This window comes from Bufo gargarizans, chromosome 1, assembly GCF_014858855.1.
Source record: "Bufo gargarizans isolate SCDJY-AF-19 chromosome 1, ASM1485885v1, whole genome shotgun sequence".
Lineage (NCBI taxonomy): Eukaryota > Metazoa > Chordata > Amphibia > Anura > Bufonidae > Bufo > Bufo gargarizans.
The window spans coordinates 414,963,255-414,979,942 of NC_058080.1; positions in this window are offsets into that span (position 1 = coordinate 414,963,255).

Below are 16,688 nucleotides of genomic sequence, written 5' to 3' on the forward strand. Positions count from 1 at the left end.
CTTAGTGTAAATGCTTTGTCTGACTACTGGAATTGATAGTAGGGTGGAATATTTTTCTCCTTTCCTGTCTAGTTGCCCCAGGTGTCCTTGCTTCAGGTGTGGCCTTGGCAATTACTCAGTTTGCCAGCCCAAAGGACCAGCCTGCCTACCAATGCCGATAGATAGATAGAATTTGGTCACTGTATGATGGTATTATTAAGTCTTGTATGCTGATATTCATTTACTATGTAGTTGCATTATTTAAAGGGGTTTTCTGAGAGTTTGGTATTGATAACCTATCCTCAGGATCAACAGTTTGAAGATACCACGCCACTCCAGTGAGCACCGTGGCCTCGTCCTTGTTCATGTTCATCAGTCATGTGGCCTAGGTGCAGCTCAGTCCCTTTCAAGTAAATGGGGTTGAGCTGCAATACCAGGCACAGCCACTATCAAATGGATGTCACTGAGTTTGGTAAGCTATGAGGAGGCCGTAGCTCTCACGAAAACGCCTCCTCAAACAGATGATCGGAGATGTTGTCGAACCCCACTGATCTCATATTGATGGTCTATCCTGAGGGAGGATAGGTCATCAAGATCAAAATCTCAGAAAACTGCTTTAATCACTGTATGGCGGTATCATTTAGTCACTGTATGGTAGACTTATTCTGTGGTGGCTATTATCTGAATAGTATACCTTGTTTTGGTTTAATACAACAGGGGAATGTAAGAGTAAAGGGGTATTCCCATCTCAGACAATGGGGGCAAATTAGGAATTAGTGTATCCCTATCAAAGGGGACTCAGAAGGATGGCACCAAGTACTTTAAAGGGGTTATCCAATCCCCATAATGACCCCCAGAATGCCCAGGTCCCTCCTCTAGAGCATACTTACCTGATCCCTGGCACTCGCGTCCCTCCGAATTCCCTGCACGGTCCGCCGCCGAATCTCCCCATCAAAGCATCTGTTGACGGGGGGAGCAGCCAATAGCAGGCCGCAATGGTGACCAGCCTCTCTAGCATCACGGGTGACGCCCTGCTATAGGCTGGTGCAGTGATGTGATTTTTTTTTCAACTTTTTAAAAAGTACATTGTAAATGAGACTTAAAGGTGATCTTATCTGAAATCCTGACCTACATTTCACTCCACTTCTAAAAAAAGTGAAGAGGCTCACCAAATGTCACAAAACTTGACAAAATGTCATAAAACGATGCACCAATGTCACACATAGGCATCACATGTGCAAATCTGGTATTTAATAAATGACCCTGATAGTGCTTTTGTAGGACCTCCATGTGTATTAAGAGGTATGGTCAAAGCTATGGCAGATGCAAGGCCTAGATAATTTTTAGCTTAAACATACTGTCATTTTGACCCACCTCCAAAGTACATCATACAGAAATAAGATGTTGCATAATTGTTTCAAGAGGGTGTTCAATATTAAGCGTGAGAACCCAAAATATGCAAACAATATGAAAAGTGGCAAACCCCATAGAAATTAAAATAAAATTCTTTAAAAGGTTATTTCCATCTAATTCTGAGTAAGAGTCAACTGAGAGTAGGTGGAGCTATGGAAGTGGTCAAGCCCAGATGGACAGCATTGACTGGGGGTGTCCTTAAATATAGAAACATCCGAGGTAGCTGTGCTCTACTGTTTTACATAATTCCCATAGCAGAAAATTGGAGCTACGCAAACAGCGTAGAACAGCGAACTACACTATTTCCCTAACTCCCAAGGTACCAGAAACTACGTAGCTTGCTGTGCTATACTGTTTGCGTAGCTCCAATTCACTGCTATGGGAGTTATGGAAACAGCAGACCGCAGCTGGCTCGAATGTTTCCATATCTCCGGCCACCCCCAGTCAGGGCTAACTCAGGTTATTCCCATCTCAGCTATGAAAGGCTAAGATGGGAATAAAACTTTAAAAGGTTAGTTCAGTCTTCCAGTTTTCTGCTCTGTAAAGCTTTAGGGATGATGAGGTTGTAGTCATGCCACCTTGCTTATTTACATGTATAGTATATTTATAAAACTGTCCCAGTAACCAACCAAATATTGTAAAGTCCGTACCATACCTTAGCATGTATGGCACTGTTCTGTACAACCTCATGCCTGGATTCAGTCCAAATGAGCTCAACATTAAAACTTTGAAAATTGAACATTTCAGTCTTCTTGAATTTTCCTATTTATTTTTATAAGTGAAAACAAGTTTTCCTGGCTCTGTTACACATGCATATGAGCTGGTACATGCAAAGAATCGGGGTAATGACATCCAGGTGTACAAAGAAATGATCACAATGGCTTTAATATTGACGGACCACTCTTTTATTTTATTTATCCAGCAGTCTAATATCCCAGTAACGTTCATATTTTTTAATCAGTACAAAGACATCCCTGATTCCTCTTTACTGGAACCAACCTACCACTGCGCTGACTTCGCAATGGCTCCAGAAGGTGAGCCATATCTTCCGTACAGAGTAACTTTCGGCCTTGGCAGCTAGAACACCCCCGCTTCTTGGGATAGCTGGACTCACTTCTACTTCTCCAGTGCCTTTTTGATCTCAGCAACTCAATCTCCTTGACTTGTCTTTTTTCTATTTTACCCCACAACCTTCTTCCCTCTCATCTACCTACAGCAGGCATGGCCAACCTGTGGCTCTCCAGCTGTTGTAAAACTACAACTCCCACCATGCCCTGCTGTAGGCAGTCTGGGCATGCTGGGAGTTGTAGTTTTGCAACAGCTGGAGAGCCTCATGTTGGCCACCCCTGACCTACAGTAACATTGCCTCCTTATATCCAATTATGCGTTTCAAATGAATCTTAAAATCCAGTGTTTGCACTGACAATATCGTTCTTTTGAAGGAGTATGGTCTTGTGAATCAGTGCTCTTACTGCTTACTCCATTGCTACTTTGCTATTCCTTATATATACTTAAATTTGTATAGACGGCAAACTATCCATATTTTGGAATGCATTATCCATCGTTAATATTTATTTATTTCTTCTGTACTTAAAACTTTCAATAAAAAGATAATTGAAAAGAAAAAGAATCTGTATAAAGACAAAATTAATTTCAAAGTGATACATATTTGTTGTATTCTGTATGTGTATTAGGCAATGCAGAATGATACGCTGTGCATACTATAAATGAGTATTAAATAGTCCTTTATTTCAGGTAGACTAGAAAGAGTCTGTTATATTTATTGGAAAATAATTCTCAAATAATACTTTCCTAATATCACCACGCATTGCCCACATAATGCCAGTGTTCATTGGCTAGGTCATACAGGTATAAGGTGTCAAAGTTATAAATAGGTATTGGTATCTATAAATTACTTAAAGGGGTTCTCTGGGAATTAAGAAAATAAAATTACTGAAAATACTTAAATATTACTTTATTATAAATATATTCCCAAATACCTTTCATTAGTTAGAATGGTTTGTTTTGTCAGGAGAGCACTCATCAGGGAAATAAAATGGTCTCCGTCCTATTAGTACACATTAAACCTGTCCCAATCACACAGGAGGACTAGTTACTTCACAGCACTGATCTAGAAAGCTGCCTTATCCTTCTCTCCTACTTGTCAGGGATTATGATCCTGAATAAAGATGATAAAATCCTCAGCTGAATCTCTGTAGGAATGGAGTTCATGAGGAGACATGAAATACAGAAAGGAGGGTGGGGGATGTGGCTAATGAGCAGCAGCACTTGTATGCAATCTCCATTGCCACAGCCACACATTACTAAAGTCGGTCCTGTCTGTACTTCATGTATCCTCATGAACTCCATTCCTACAGACATTCAGCTGAAGATCTTGTCAGCTGTATTCAGGATCATATCCCTGACAAGCAGAGCAGAGAGAAGGATGAGGTAGCTCTTTAGCTCAGTGCTGTGAAGTAACTTGTCCTGCTGTGTGATTAGGACAGGTTTTGTGTATACTAATAGGATGGCGGCTATTTTATTTCTCCTAATGATTGCTACTATAGACAAAATGAGCCATTATAACTAATGAACGGTATTTGGGAATATATTTATAATAAAGTAATATTTAAGTATTTTCATTTTCTTCATTCCTGGAGAACCCCTTTAAGCCTGCTTAACATAACTTCAGCTGTGTTCAACCAGATATATTAGGCCGGGAGCCGGACACAACTGATATGCTGCATGTGTGCTGCACTTCAGTGCACAGATCCAGCTTCTATTCACTATCCACTGCCAGACAGAAAAAATTTGCATCGAGCATCAATAGGGCCTGTATGTAGTGCCATAATTATAATAATATGGACATGTGGACAATCACTCCCATTCCCCATTCAGTGTAGACTTAATATATGTACATCAGTCTCATATGCATACATTCAGTGTACACAGTGATTGTCACTTGAAATGAAGTAGTTAATAGGAGAAGGGGTTCTTCACTGCAGGACTCAGTGCATAGTTTCATAAAGCATACAGGGGGTGCCAGCTATTTTTTAACTTTCCTGCTACAACAGGATTCTTCTGTCCATTGATAGGGTGCCTCGTAGAGTCTTCTGGTGTTGACTACCAATGACTTGTGATGGGCATTTTACCTTAAGATTTGGAACCCGTTACCTTTTATGGATCTAGAATTTTCCTGTAAATCTGAATGTTATAATGCTGTAGATGAATAACACAATCTATTATGTCATAGGTCCCCACAGACATGCCACATTTAATTGTGATTATAGATTAATAAATTGATTCTACACAAATTAAATTTGTTATGACGTTCCCCAAACATTAGAATTTTGGCAAACTCTTCCCATACAAATAACACAAAATGGCGGCCTCCATTTTATAGATCAGAAGACAGAGAAGAAGGTATCTATCACCAAAAGGGGAATAATTTGTGGACCATATTCAAATTTAAAAAAAAATCTGAACTGCAGTATGTTATTAAAGAGCCTGTTTGTTACCACAGTCTACCATGTGTTTACCCATAGCCATGTAAGTTTGTGTTACTTTGACATTACTAATGGTCTCTTGGTGTTGAAAAACTTGAAAGGGGTTAGATACAGTCCTAGGAGACCTCAAAGTGTCATAGTCTTAAGGCAATTGGGGCACTTTCCATTCTGGTCGAATTTATTCTGCCATAATCTGACCTGAAACTTACTTCACAGATGTTAGTTAGGCAGATTTACCATGGTGAAGGAGGAAAACCAAGATGCATTGAAAATACTGTAAGATAACAATTCAATATGACAATAGGTTGAGGTGGCTCACTCGTAATTAGCTCTGGTATGGTGCTACAAGCTCGAATAAAGGGGAACACCCAACCCTCAATTAAAAAGTGGTAATAGAAAGAATGAGCGAGCACTCATGCATTTGGTCTCAGATTGAAGTATGCAGAAAATGTCTTAAACAATCCCTACACATATCCCCATAAAATATCTAAAACAATAAAACAATCAAGATAGTATACAGTAGCATATAATACATAAAATTTCAAATGGTTTTAGTTGCACACTTGGGCTTTGTATGCCCCTATTTCTACATGCAACCGTTTCTATATGCAAAAAAAGAGTCTCCTCTATACCTCTGTCCAAGGGTAGTGGAATTAAATGTCACTTCAGGTGCTAATGTTGCACTTGTCACAGAACCGCAATATATTCCTGTATTATCCAATAGATTCAAGTGACACTGTACCTAAAGTCTCTCTTTAAATATCCTTTGGCAATAAAGGTAAGATCTTTGTCGGTATTCAGCTTACCGTGTGGTCCAGGTGTCTCCCGATCGCTTGGTGCGGAGCTCTGAGTATTTGCCGGCGTGCTCGTTGCTCTCCTCGGGCCAAGCAAATTTAAATCTCGCGGGAGTAAGTTCAAAAGATCGCGGGAGTTCACGCTCTGTACCGCGAATATCTTTCAATACAAGAATCGAAGAGAAGAATATTTGTTCCTTTTCTTTTTTCTTTAAGATTCTTTCTGTATGGTCATACAGTTTATAGGAGGACTTGTGATACGGGTACGTCCACTTGTTTCACCAGACGCGTTTCAGAAAGATTCACTCTCCCTTCCTCAGTGGTCCACTGGACTGTAGTACAGAGCCCAAATAAGGATGCCACTGGGTGACTTGCATAGGTATGTAGTTCCTATGTGATAAAAATGTATTCAAACCACCATAATAGAACCAGTCATGTAAGTGCAAGCAACTGTGCTATACAATTTTTGCAAAAAAAAAGTCTCATACAGTCCCCAGTCTAAAAGTGTACCAAATGGTTCAAATAGTGTCAAACACTAAAGTAAATATAAAATGTACTATTAATTGTCCAAATTAAAATGATGTACAGCTCCTAAAAAGCAGTGCTTTATAGTGACTAAAAATGACTGCATACAGAGCCCAACTTACACAGTGCCCAGTTATAGTGTCCAAAACGGTCCACAATGCCTAGATAAATATAACATAAACTATATTTACATTAGAAGTGGGCAGGGACTTCTGTTTTTTTCATTTGTTTCCATTACTTGTTTATTACTTACCCAATTGCTAACGTACTATGAAATTACAGTATGCATTAAGGTAAAAGGGTAACTGTCATATTTTTTTTTATTTGCTTGTTTTTTAGAGCTAGTCATGTATACCCAAGTTAATCTGTCAAGGATTGTCAAAAGATCTGTAATTACCTTATAATAACAGCTTTCATTAATGTCCTCTGTCCCTTTCCGCTGCTCCCTTAAAAGACCGTTGCTAGGGATTGTCTGTCTTCCTTTTAGTATAAACAGAAGACGGAGTGGCGGTCCTTCACACTGCATGACTGTATTAAGCTTCAGAGTGAGGAGGGATGTATCTCAGTAATCCAATCTGATTGGCTGGCAGGGAGCTGCTGGAAGTGAGGAAAAGCAGTTTCGGCCTCAGAGAACTGGCAGAAGAGCCATCTTGAGAAGATCCTTATATTGTAAATATTTAAACAGCTGTAACTAAGGGAAAAACTCAAGGAAAACAGTGGTGTGTGAAGAAACTAAAGATTGATTTATGCATGATGCTGCTGCAGCAGTAACATATGCTAAAATTAATTTTTTGATGTAAACATGACAGTTACCCTTTAATAATAATAATAATAGTAGTGGCAAACAATGTGCACATAAATAGTGCAATACAGTGCCCAGATAGTGCATACAGTTCCCAAAAAAGAGTGCCATAAAGCACTCATTAATCCTCACTGATCACCTGGTTTAGAATTAAAGGGGATGCTCTGTGAAAATATTCCACATTTTTCAAGTTTTTGATGAATCTGAATACGTTTTTGATTGCATGTAGTAAAAAAAAATATATTATAGCCACTTAGTTATCTAATATCTATATATAGCTTCACCTGCTGTTTTTTTTTTTCTGTATTCCTCCATCCACCTAAGTAACATCACGAGACCATTGGAGACCTGAACTACTCCATGTCCCACAGTAAACTGCTGAATGGTACACCAGATACTCTTACAAATAAAACCTATTTTCTGTCACGGAAGGTGTACAGGAAACAAGACAATACAAAATGAGTATATGACTCACTGGATCCAAAACTAAGGAACAAAAGGGAGACCCCTGCATAAGACCTGGCACTCTCCCTGACTGCTCAGCCTATGCGAAGATCCCAATGGTATCCTCGTACCTCGACTGTATAACACCTGAACACCCTATAATAGTGAGGGGACACGACCACCGGCTCCCTACACTAGACACGGAGGGAGTCAGGGTCACCTGGGATCCAGCAAACATAAAATCACAAATGAATGTAACACTTATCTTGTAGAAGACTGGGAAATAGGATCAGCATGCACACACACTCCAGGAAGTTGTATAAGCCGCACACTAATGCATTATGGGGAGGAATTTAAAGGGATGCAATCAGTCCAACTACAAGACAGCTGAGAGAGGCTAACGAGATGAGGAACTGAAAACCAACACAAAGAAAGCTCAAGGAGGAGGTTCTGAAAGGCATCTGTCAGAGCTTCTCAGATGTCTGGTTGTGACAGTACCCCTCCCTCTACGAGTGGACTCCGGACACTCAGAGCCCACCTTCTCAGGATGGGACCTATGGAAAGCCCTGATGAGACGAGTGGCCTTAATGTCCGTCACTGGGACCCACATCCTCTCCTCAGGACCATAACCCTCCCAATGAACGAGGTACTGGAGAGAACCGCGGACAACACGAGAATCCACAATCCTAGAGACCTGAAATTCAAGATTACCATCAACCATAATCGGAGGAGGAGGCAAAGGCGAGGGTACAATGGGTTGAACATAAGGTTTTAATAAGGACTTATGAAAAACATTATGGATCTTCCAAGTCTGAGGAAGATCAAGACGGTAGGCAACAGGATTGATGACAGACAGGATTTTGTAAGGCCCAATAAACTTAGGACCCAACTTCCAGGAGGGAACCTTCAATTTGATATTCTTGGTAGACAACCACACCAGATCACCAACATTCAGGTCCGGACCAGGCACACGTCTCTTATCTGCCACACGCTTATATCTCTCACTCATGCTCTTTAGATTATCCTGAATCTTTTGCCAAATCGATGACAAAGATGAGGAGAATCTGTCCTCATCAGGTAAACCAGAAGAACCCTCTCCCGAGAATGTCCCAAACTGCGGATGAAACCCATATGCACCAAAAAATGGTGACTTATCAGAGGACTCCTGACGACGGTTATTTAAAGCAAACTCAGCAAGGGACAAAAAAGAACACCAATCCTCCTGATTCTCCGCCACAAAACAGCGCAGATATGTCTCCAGATTCTGATTGACGCGCTCTGTCTGGCCATTCGACTGCGGGTGGAAAGCAGAAGAGAATGACAACCGAACCCCCAAGCGAGAACAGAAAGCCTTCCAGAATCTGGAAACAAACTGCGTGCCCCTATCAGAGACTATGTCTGAAGGAATACCATGCAATTTGACAATGTGATCAATAAATGCCTGCGCCAGCGTCTTAGCATTGGGCAAACCAGGAAAAGGGATGAAATGCACCATTTTGCTAAAACGGTCCACCACCACCAGAATCACAGTCTTCCCCGAGGAACGAGGCAGGTCCGTTATGAAGTCCATGGACAGATGTGTCCAAGGACGGGAAGGAATGGGTAAGGGAAGGAGAGGACCTGATGGCCGTGAATGAGGGACTTTGGCACGAGCGCAAGTCTCGCAAGGCAGCCACAAAACCCTCAACCGACTTACGAAGCGCAGGCCACCAGAATCTCCGAGCGATGAGATCCACTGTGGCTCTTGCCCCCGGGTGCCCAGCAAGGACAGTATCGTGGTGTTCCTTAAAAATCTTGTGTCTTAAAGCGAGAGGCACAAACAACCTCCCAGGAGGACAAAGATCAGGAGCCTCTGACTGGGCTACCTGCACCTCTGCCTCCAATTCAGGAAAAAGAGCAGAGACCACCACACCTTCAGCCAAAATGGGACCCGGGTCTTCAAAATTCCCACCTCCCGGGAAAACAACGTGACAGGGCATCTGCCTTCACATTCTTAACCCCAGGGCGGAACGTGACAACAAAATTAAACCTTGAAAAGAACAAAGACCATCTGGCCTGTCTCGGGTTCAGACGCTTGGCTGACTCCAAGTAGGCCAGATTTTTATGGTCAGTAAACACGGTAATAGGGTGTCTGGCTCCCTCTAGCCAATGGCGCCATTCCTCAAAAGCCAATTTGATGGCCAACAACTCCCTATCTCCCACATCGTAATTTCTCTCTGCGGAGGAGAGTTTCTTCGAGAAAAAGGCACACGGTCGCCATTTGGCAGGAGAGGAACCCTGAGACAAGACCGCACCCACACCCACCTCAGAAGCATCAACCTCAACTATGAAGGGTAGAGAAATATCAGGTTGTACCAAGATGGGAGCGGAAGCAAAACTCTCCTTGATATTAGAAAAGGCCTTACGCGCCTCTACCGACCAGGAAGAAAAATCTACCCCCTTTCTGGTCATATCAGTGAGTGGTTTAACAACAGAGGAATAATTCAAAATAAACTTCCTGTAATAATTGGCAAAGCCCAAAAAACGCATCAGCGCCTTCTGATTCTCAGGAAGCTCCCACTCAAGCACAGCGCGGACCTTCTCGGGGTCCATGCGAAAACCAGAAGCGGAGAGAAGAAACCCCAGAAATTGAATTTCTGGAACCGCAAACACACATTTTTCCAGTTTCGCGTATAATTTATTCTCCCGCAGGATGAGCAAGACCTGACGTAAGTGTTCCTTATGAGTTTTGAAATCAGGAGAAAAAATCAAAATGTCATCCAAATACACTAATACAAATTTTCCCATTAAATGATAAAAAATGCTGTTCACGAAATGCTGAAAAACGGCTGGGGCATTCATCAAACCAAAAGGCATAACCAAATTCTCAAAATGGCCCTCAGGGGTATTGAAGGCCGTCTTCCATTCGTCTCCTTCTCTGACCCTGACCAGGTTGTATGCCCCTCTTAGATCTAATTTGGAAAAGACTTTAGCCCCAACAATCTGGTTAAACAGGTCCGGGATCAGAGGAAGCGGATAAGGGTCACGAATAGTGATACTGTTCAGCTCCCTGAAATCCAGACAAGGTCTTAAAGAACCATCTTTTTTCTTAACAAAGAAAAAACCAGCGGCAACAGGTGACTTCGAGGGTCGTATGTGTCCTTTTCTCAGACTCTCAGAGATATAAGCACGCATAGCGACCCTTTCAGGTTGGGAAAGATTGTATAAACGAGATTTAGGCAGCTTGGCGCCTGGGATGAGATTAATAGGGCAATCGTACTCCCTGTGCGGGGGCAAATCCTGAACTCCACTCTCAGAGAAGACATCCGAAAATTCAGAGAGAAAAGGTGGTACAGTCTTAGTAGAAACCTCAGAAACAGATGTCGTGAGGCAATTCTCTCTGCAAAAGTCACTCCAACCATTTATTTGCCTCGCTTGCCAATCAATGGTGGGGTTATGTTTAGTGAGCCAGGGTAGCCCCAACACAAGAGGAGTAGGTAATCCGCTAAGGACGAAACATGACACATCCTCAACATGAGCATCACTCACAATTAAACGGATATTGTGAACTATGCCCTTTAATGATTTCTGAGAAAGTGGAGCGGAATCAATAGCAAAAACAGGAATATCCTTTCCCAAAGTGCATACCTGGAAACCATGAGTTATCGCAAATTGATTATCAATGAGATTGACAGCTGCTCCACTATCTACAAAAATCTCACAAAAAATGTTCTTGCTCTCTAGCGCCACCCTGGCAGGCAGGACAAAACGGGAACTACAAGCAAACGGAAAACCTTCAATCTCCGCCTCAACCCTGCCAATAGTAACAGATGGAACATTTTTAAAAGATTTTTTCCTTTTTGTTTCTTTATTACTCCCAAAAAACTGCCTGAATCTCCTAGAGGGACAAACATTTGCCAAATGATTTATACCTCCACAACAAAAACAAACTTTCCCATGCGGGCTGAATCTTCTATTGTCAGAGGCAATCAACCCCAGCTGCATGGGCTCCTGCTCAGAAGGGACTGACAGCGACTGAGACCCCTGCGCACAGAATGAGACCGCTGCACTGTCCTGGGATTGAGTATGACAGGAAGGAGTGCTCTCTCCTCTCTCTCTAAGACGCCTGTCAATACGAACGGCCTGAGACATAGCAGAGTCCAAGGAGATAGGCCTCTCATGAAAGGCAAATGCATCTTTCAATCCCTCTGAAAGACCATGGCAAAATTGACTTCGGAGTGCAGCATCATTCCAACCAGTATCAGCTGCCCATCTCCGAAATTCTGAGCAGTATATCTCTGCGGATTGTTTACCCTGGCATAACAGACGTAGTCTAGACTCAGCCAAAGCAATACGATCCGGATCATCATATATCTGACCCAGGGCTAAAAAGAATTCATCCACTGAACGGAGGGGCCGTGCCCCCACCGGCAGCGAAAAGGCCCATGACTGAGCGTTACCCCTGAGCAGCGATATAATGATCCCCACCCTCCGTTCCTCATCACCAGAGGAATGGGGAAGAAGGCGAAAATGGAGTTTGCAAGCCTCTCTAAAACGCACAAAATTCTCACTACCCCCGGAGAACGTATCCGGGAGCGAGATCTTAGGCTCAGAACAAACTCCATGAACGCAAGCTGAACCGGTCACTAGAAACTGAGAAAGAGTCTTACGGAGATCAGCTACCTCCAATGAAAGACCCTGAAAGCGTTCAGTCAAAAGTGAAACCGGATCCATGCTTGAGACGGTTTTGGCGGCTTATAATGTCACGGAAGGTGTACAGGAAACAAGACAATACAAAATGAATATATGACTCACTGGATCCAAAACTAAGGAACAAAAGGGAGACCCCTGCATAAGACCTGGCACTCTCCCTGACTGCTCAGCCTATGCGAAGATCCCAATGGTAGATGATCGCATATCCTCGTACCTCGACTGTATAACACCTGAACACCCTATAGTAGTGAGGGGACACGACCACCGGCTCCCTACACTAGACACGGAAAGAGTCAGGGTCACCTGGGATCCAAACATAAAATCACAAATGAATGTAACACTTATCTTGTAGAAGACTGGGAAATAGGATCAGCATGCACACACACTCCAGGAAGTTGTATAAGCCGCACACTAATGCATTATGGGGAGGAATTTAAAGGGATGCAATCAGTCCAACTACAAGACAGCTGAGAGAGGCTAACGAGATGAGGAACTGAAAATCAACACAAAGAAAGCTCAAGGAGGAGGTTCTGAAAGGCATCTGTCAGAGCTTCTCAGATGTCTGGTTGTGACATTTTCTGAGCCTTTCATAAACCACTCCTGACGCTGGATGATTCACCAGCAGAAATGCGTTTGGATAAAACTTTTTTTTTTTTTAAATACTCTAAATAATGTGTTGTATAGGGGTAGGAAGGGTATAACAGGGTCACCGAATGGGGTCGCTCTTTTCAGGGCGGGTGTTCTGCAGAGGTAAAGTGCCGGGACTCACTCTATAGGGCTAGACAGTTGATTCTACTGATGTTAATTTTACTGATAGTAACCATAATTATCTAGACTGATCCAACTTGAGTGATTTTTAAAATAAATGGGTAAGTGCCCACCTGGGCAACCTATGTTGTATGTGACCTATAACCAGTGTCTTGAGTATATCGCTTAATATTTTTAAGTCATTATAGGGCAATTTCTTGGTATTTTTACAATAAATAATTAAAAGTAAAGTTTTTGGGGGTAATTTTTCTGTGATTTACAGTGAGAGAGCTGAAGCAGAAAGGGCACACTCTCTGAGCTGTGATAAGGAGAGACTTGCAGGAGAAAGAACACACCGTCTGAACTGTCAGAGATCTGCAGCAGCAAGAACACACCTATGTGCTGGCCAGCCTGAAATAAATTATTATTATTATTATTATTATTATTATTAATTTTATTATTTATTTTAAAGCACCATTAATTCCATGGCTGGGGTTACACAAAAATAAAAAACACAGTAAACAAGAAACTATTAACAGACTGATACAGAGGGGTAGAGGACCCTGCCCTCAAGAGCAATCTATCAAGAAATCTATACAATCTAGCAGAGCAATCGGATCAATGAATGGGGAGCTCTCTGGATTCATGTGAGGTACAGGGCTGGTTCTGTCTTTGTTAAAAATATATTTTCATCTACTATATCATGTCTGATTTTCATTTTCCATATTAATCATATGACAACCCAATTAAAGAATGACACCATTACACTGTACCATACCTAGAAAAAGTTATTTTTCATTTCATTTCTAATATTTAAAACAAGGAAAATTATTACTTTTAGATTCACAAAATGTAGATTTATGCACTGCATTCATGTCTCAATTAACACTGTTTGCTTTTTGAAAGGTTAAATCCAAGATGCAGACATATGCTTTCCGCTGTGACAAATAACATTTTAGTGAATGACTCATCTAAATGTTTTAGAGAACTTTGATGAACGCTACACATATAGAAAATGAATTATAACTGTTGCTTATTAGCCATTGTTTTGTGCTTTTTCATGGATTTGGAACCATTACTACATGACTGTCGGCGCTGATTATGATGGAAACCTCTAAGACACAAATTACCAAACAGTTTTAGGATGAGTGCAGCTGAAATGTTCAGTCTTTCAGTATTTAAATAACTATTTGTTAGCATTTTAAAACTGACATGATAAATATTTGAACTGAAATATTTCGATTTCGCTAATATTATCATTATGAATTCCAGAAAAAGCACAGCCGAGACAAATAAGGATGCTTTCAGAGGTCTTATTTGGAATAGTAATACACTTTACTCAAGCTTTTCATGATATGTACTTGGCAAAAATATTATTAATAATAAAAATAATTGGTGATTGGTGGTTTTGAGTAGAGATTTTTTTTTGTAAATAGAAAAATACTACATGAGAAATGAACTGCCACTCTGTATTCCCCCACAACAACATCTGAGTGACCATTGCCAATGGGTCCCACTAAGGGGGTCATGTATTAATCTAAAATACGCCTACAGTAGGCGTATTTCAGGTGCAGATTGCGACTTCTCCCCGTTGACGCCAGGTCTATAATTGTGGCAAGGGTGGGGAAGGGGATGGGTCGGAAGGCCTGTCTCATTTACTATTTTCTACGCCTGTTTTAGGCGTAGAAAAAGGTCTAAATGTAAGACAGCTAGAAAACTGTCTTACATTTAGAACTGGCGGAGGATCCACCGAAGTTATGGAGAGGCCAGCACGTGGTGTCTATGTTAGAACATCATTTAATAAAGTCCATAAAAAAAATCTCATACCATGAGTACAGTACAGCAAGAGTATTGTACTTACTTACGGGAGTCATATAATCAGAAACAGAAATTCTTTCAATTCAGATGTGACTTTTGCTATTCACCGCGTGTATGAAAAATAAACTTGTCCTTGGTGATTTATACAATTCTCAAATGCTTATGATATAGATGAGGGATCAGCAATATCCGGCGCTCCAGCTGCTGTGAAACTACAACTCCCAGCATGAAAACATGCTCAGCTGTTATTCTAACTCCCATAGAAGTGAATGAAGCACTCTGGAAGTTGTAGTTTCAAAACAGCTAGAGTGCCGTCGGTTCCTGATCACTGATATAGAGTATAAATTCTTCCAGTGATCTAGAAGTGTAGAATCTACACTTAAATGAAAATATTTCATCTTTTTAAGATTGTAATTGAATAATATATATAACCAGTTCAAATAAAACTTTAGATATAACAACAGGTTAAATCTGAAGCACATATAATTCATATATTACCACAAGAGGGGGACCTTCTTTTACCTAGTAATTGCTAAGTATCTATGCAGTTTTCTGATTTCTGTAATGTAGGCTTAGACTAAAGAAAGTACGCTAACAACAATTCCTATGTGGATAGCAAAGAATAAAAAAATGTTTGTGATATCCAAGGGACTTGCTATTGTCAGAAACAAACACATGACTTCCTACCTGACATGTGAAAAGGAAACGTTAGAAAGTAGTTCTCTTATGTTGTGTAAAATATGTACCAGGTAGCATCGTCTCTATGAAATAGTATGTGCTATGCCAGGCACAGTTGGCACTCTGTTTATAAATGAAATAGCACCATCTAGGGGTCATATAATCATAGAAAATGTGTGATATATTAGAGATTTTATTTTATGACAAGATTTGTATAAAAATGAAAGGCAAACATCATATAGTACAGTACATGACAATCTATTTCTTACAAAGCTAGAACCACCCATGTATCTCTCATGGATCCAGAGATCTACTCATTCATTGCTGCAATTGTTCTGCAAGATCATCTTCAGACTGTCAGCTCAGTGAGTGTGTCCTTTATGCCGTAGCTCTTTCCCTGTAACTGTCAAAGCTTCTGACAAAATATGACTGTTGACAGCTAAAGATTTAAACATGGGCATGTACGACCACCTCAGTGAGGTGGACAAGAAATTAAGAATAGGATAAAAAGCAGGTGGCGCTATACATATACAGGGAGTGCAGAATTATTAGGCAAGTTGTATTTTTGAGGATTAATTTTATTATTGAACAACAACCATGTTCTCAATGAACCCAAAAAACTCATTAATATCAAAGATGAATATTTTTGGAAGTAGTTTTTAGTTTGTTTTTAGTTTTAGCTATTTTAGGGGGATATCTGTGTGTGCAGGTGACTATTACTGTACATAATTATTAGGCAACTTAACAAAAAACAAATATATACCCATTTCAATTATTTATTTTTACCAGTGAAACCAATATAACATCTCAACATTCACAAATATACATTTCTGACATTCAAAAACAAAACAAAAACAAATCAGTGACCAATATAGCCACCTTTCTTTGCAAGGACACTCAAAAGCCTGCCATCCATGGATTCTGTCAGTGTTTTGATTTGTTCACCATCAACATTGCGTGCAGCAGCAACCACAGCCTCCCAGACACTGTTCAGAGAGGTGTACTGTTTTCCCTTCTTGTAAATCTAACATTTGATGATGGACCACAGGTTCTCAATGGGGTTCAGATCAGGTGAACAAGGAGGCCATGTCATTAGATTTTCTTCTTTTATACCCTTTCTTGCCAGCCACGTTGTGGAGTACTTGGACGCGTGTGATGGAGCATTGTCCTGCATGAAAATCATGTTTTTCTTACCTTGCAGACTTCTTCCTGTACCACTGCTTGAAGAAGGTGTCTTCCAGAAACTGGCAGTAGGACTGGGAGTTGAGCTTGACTCCATCCTCAACCCAA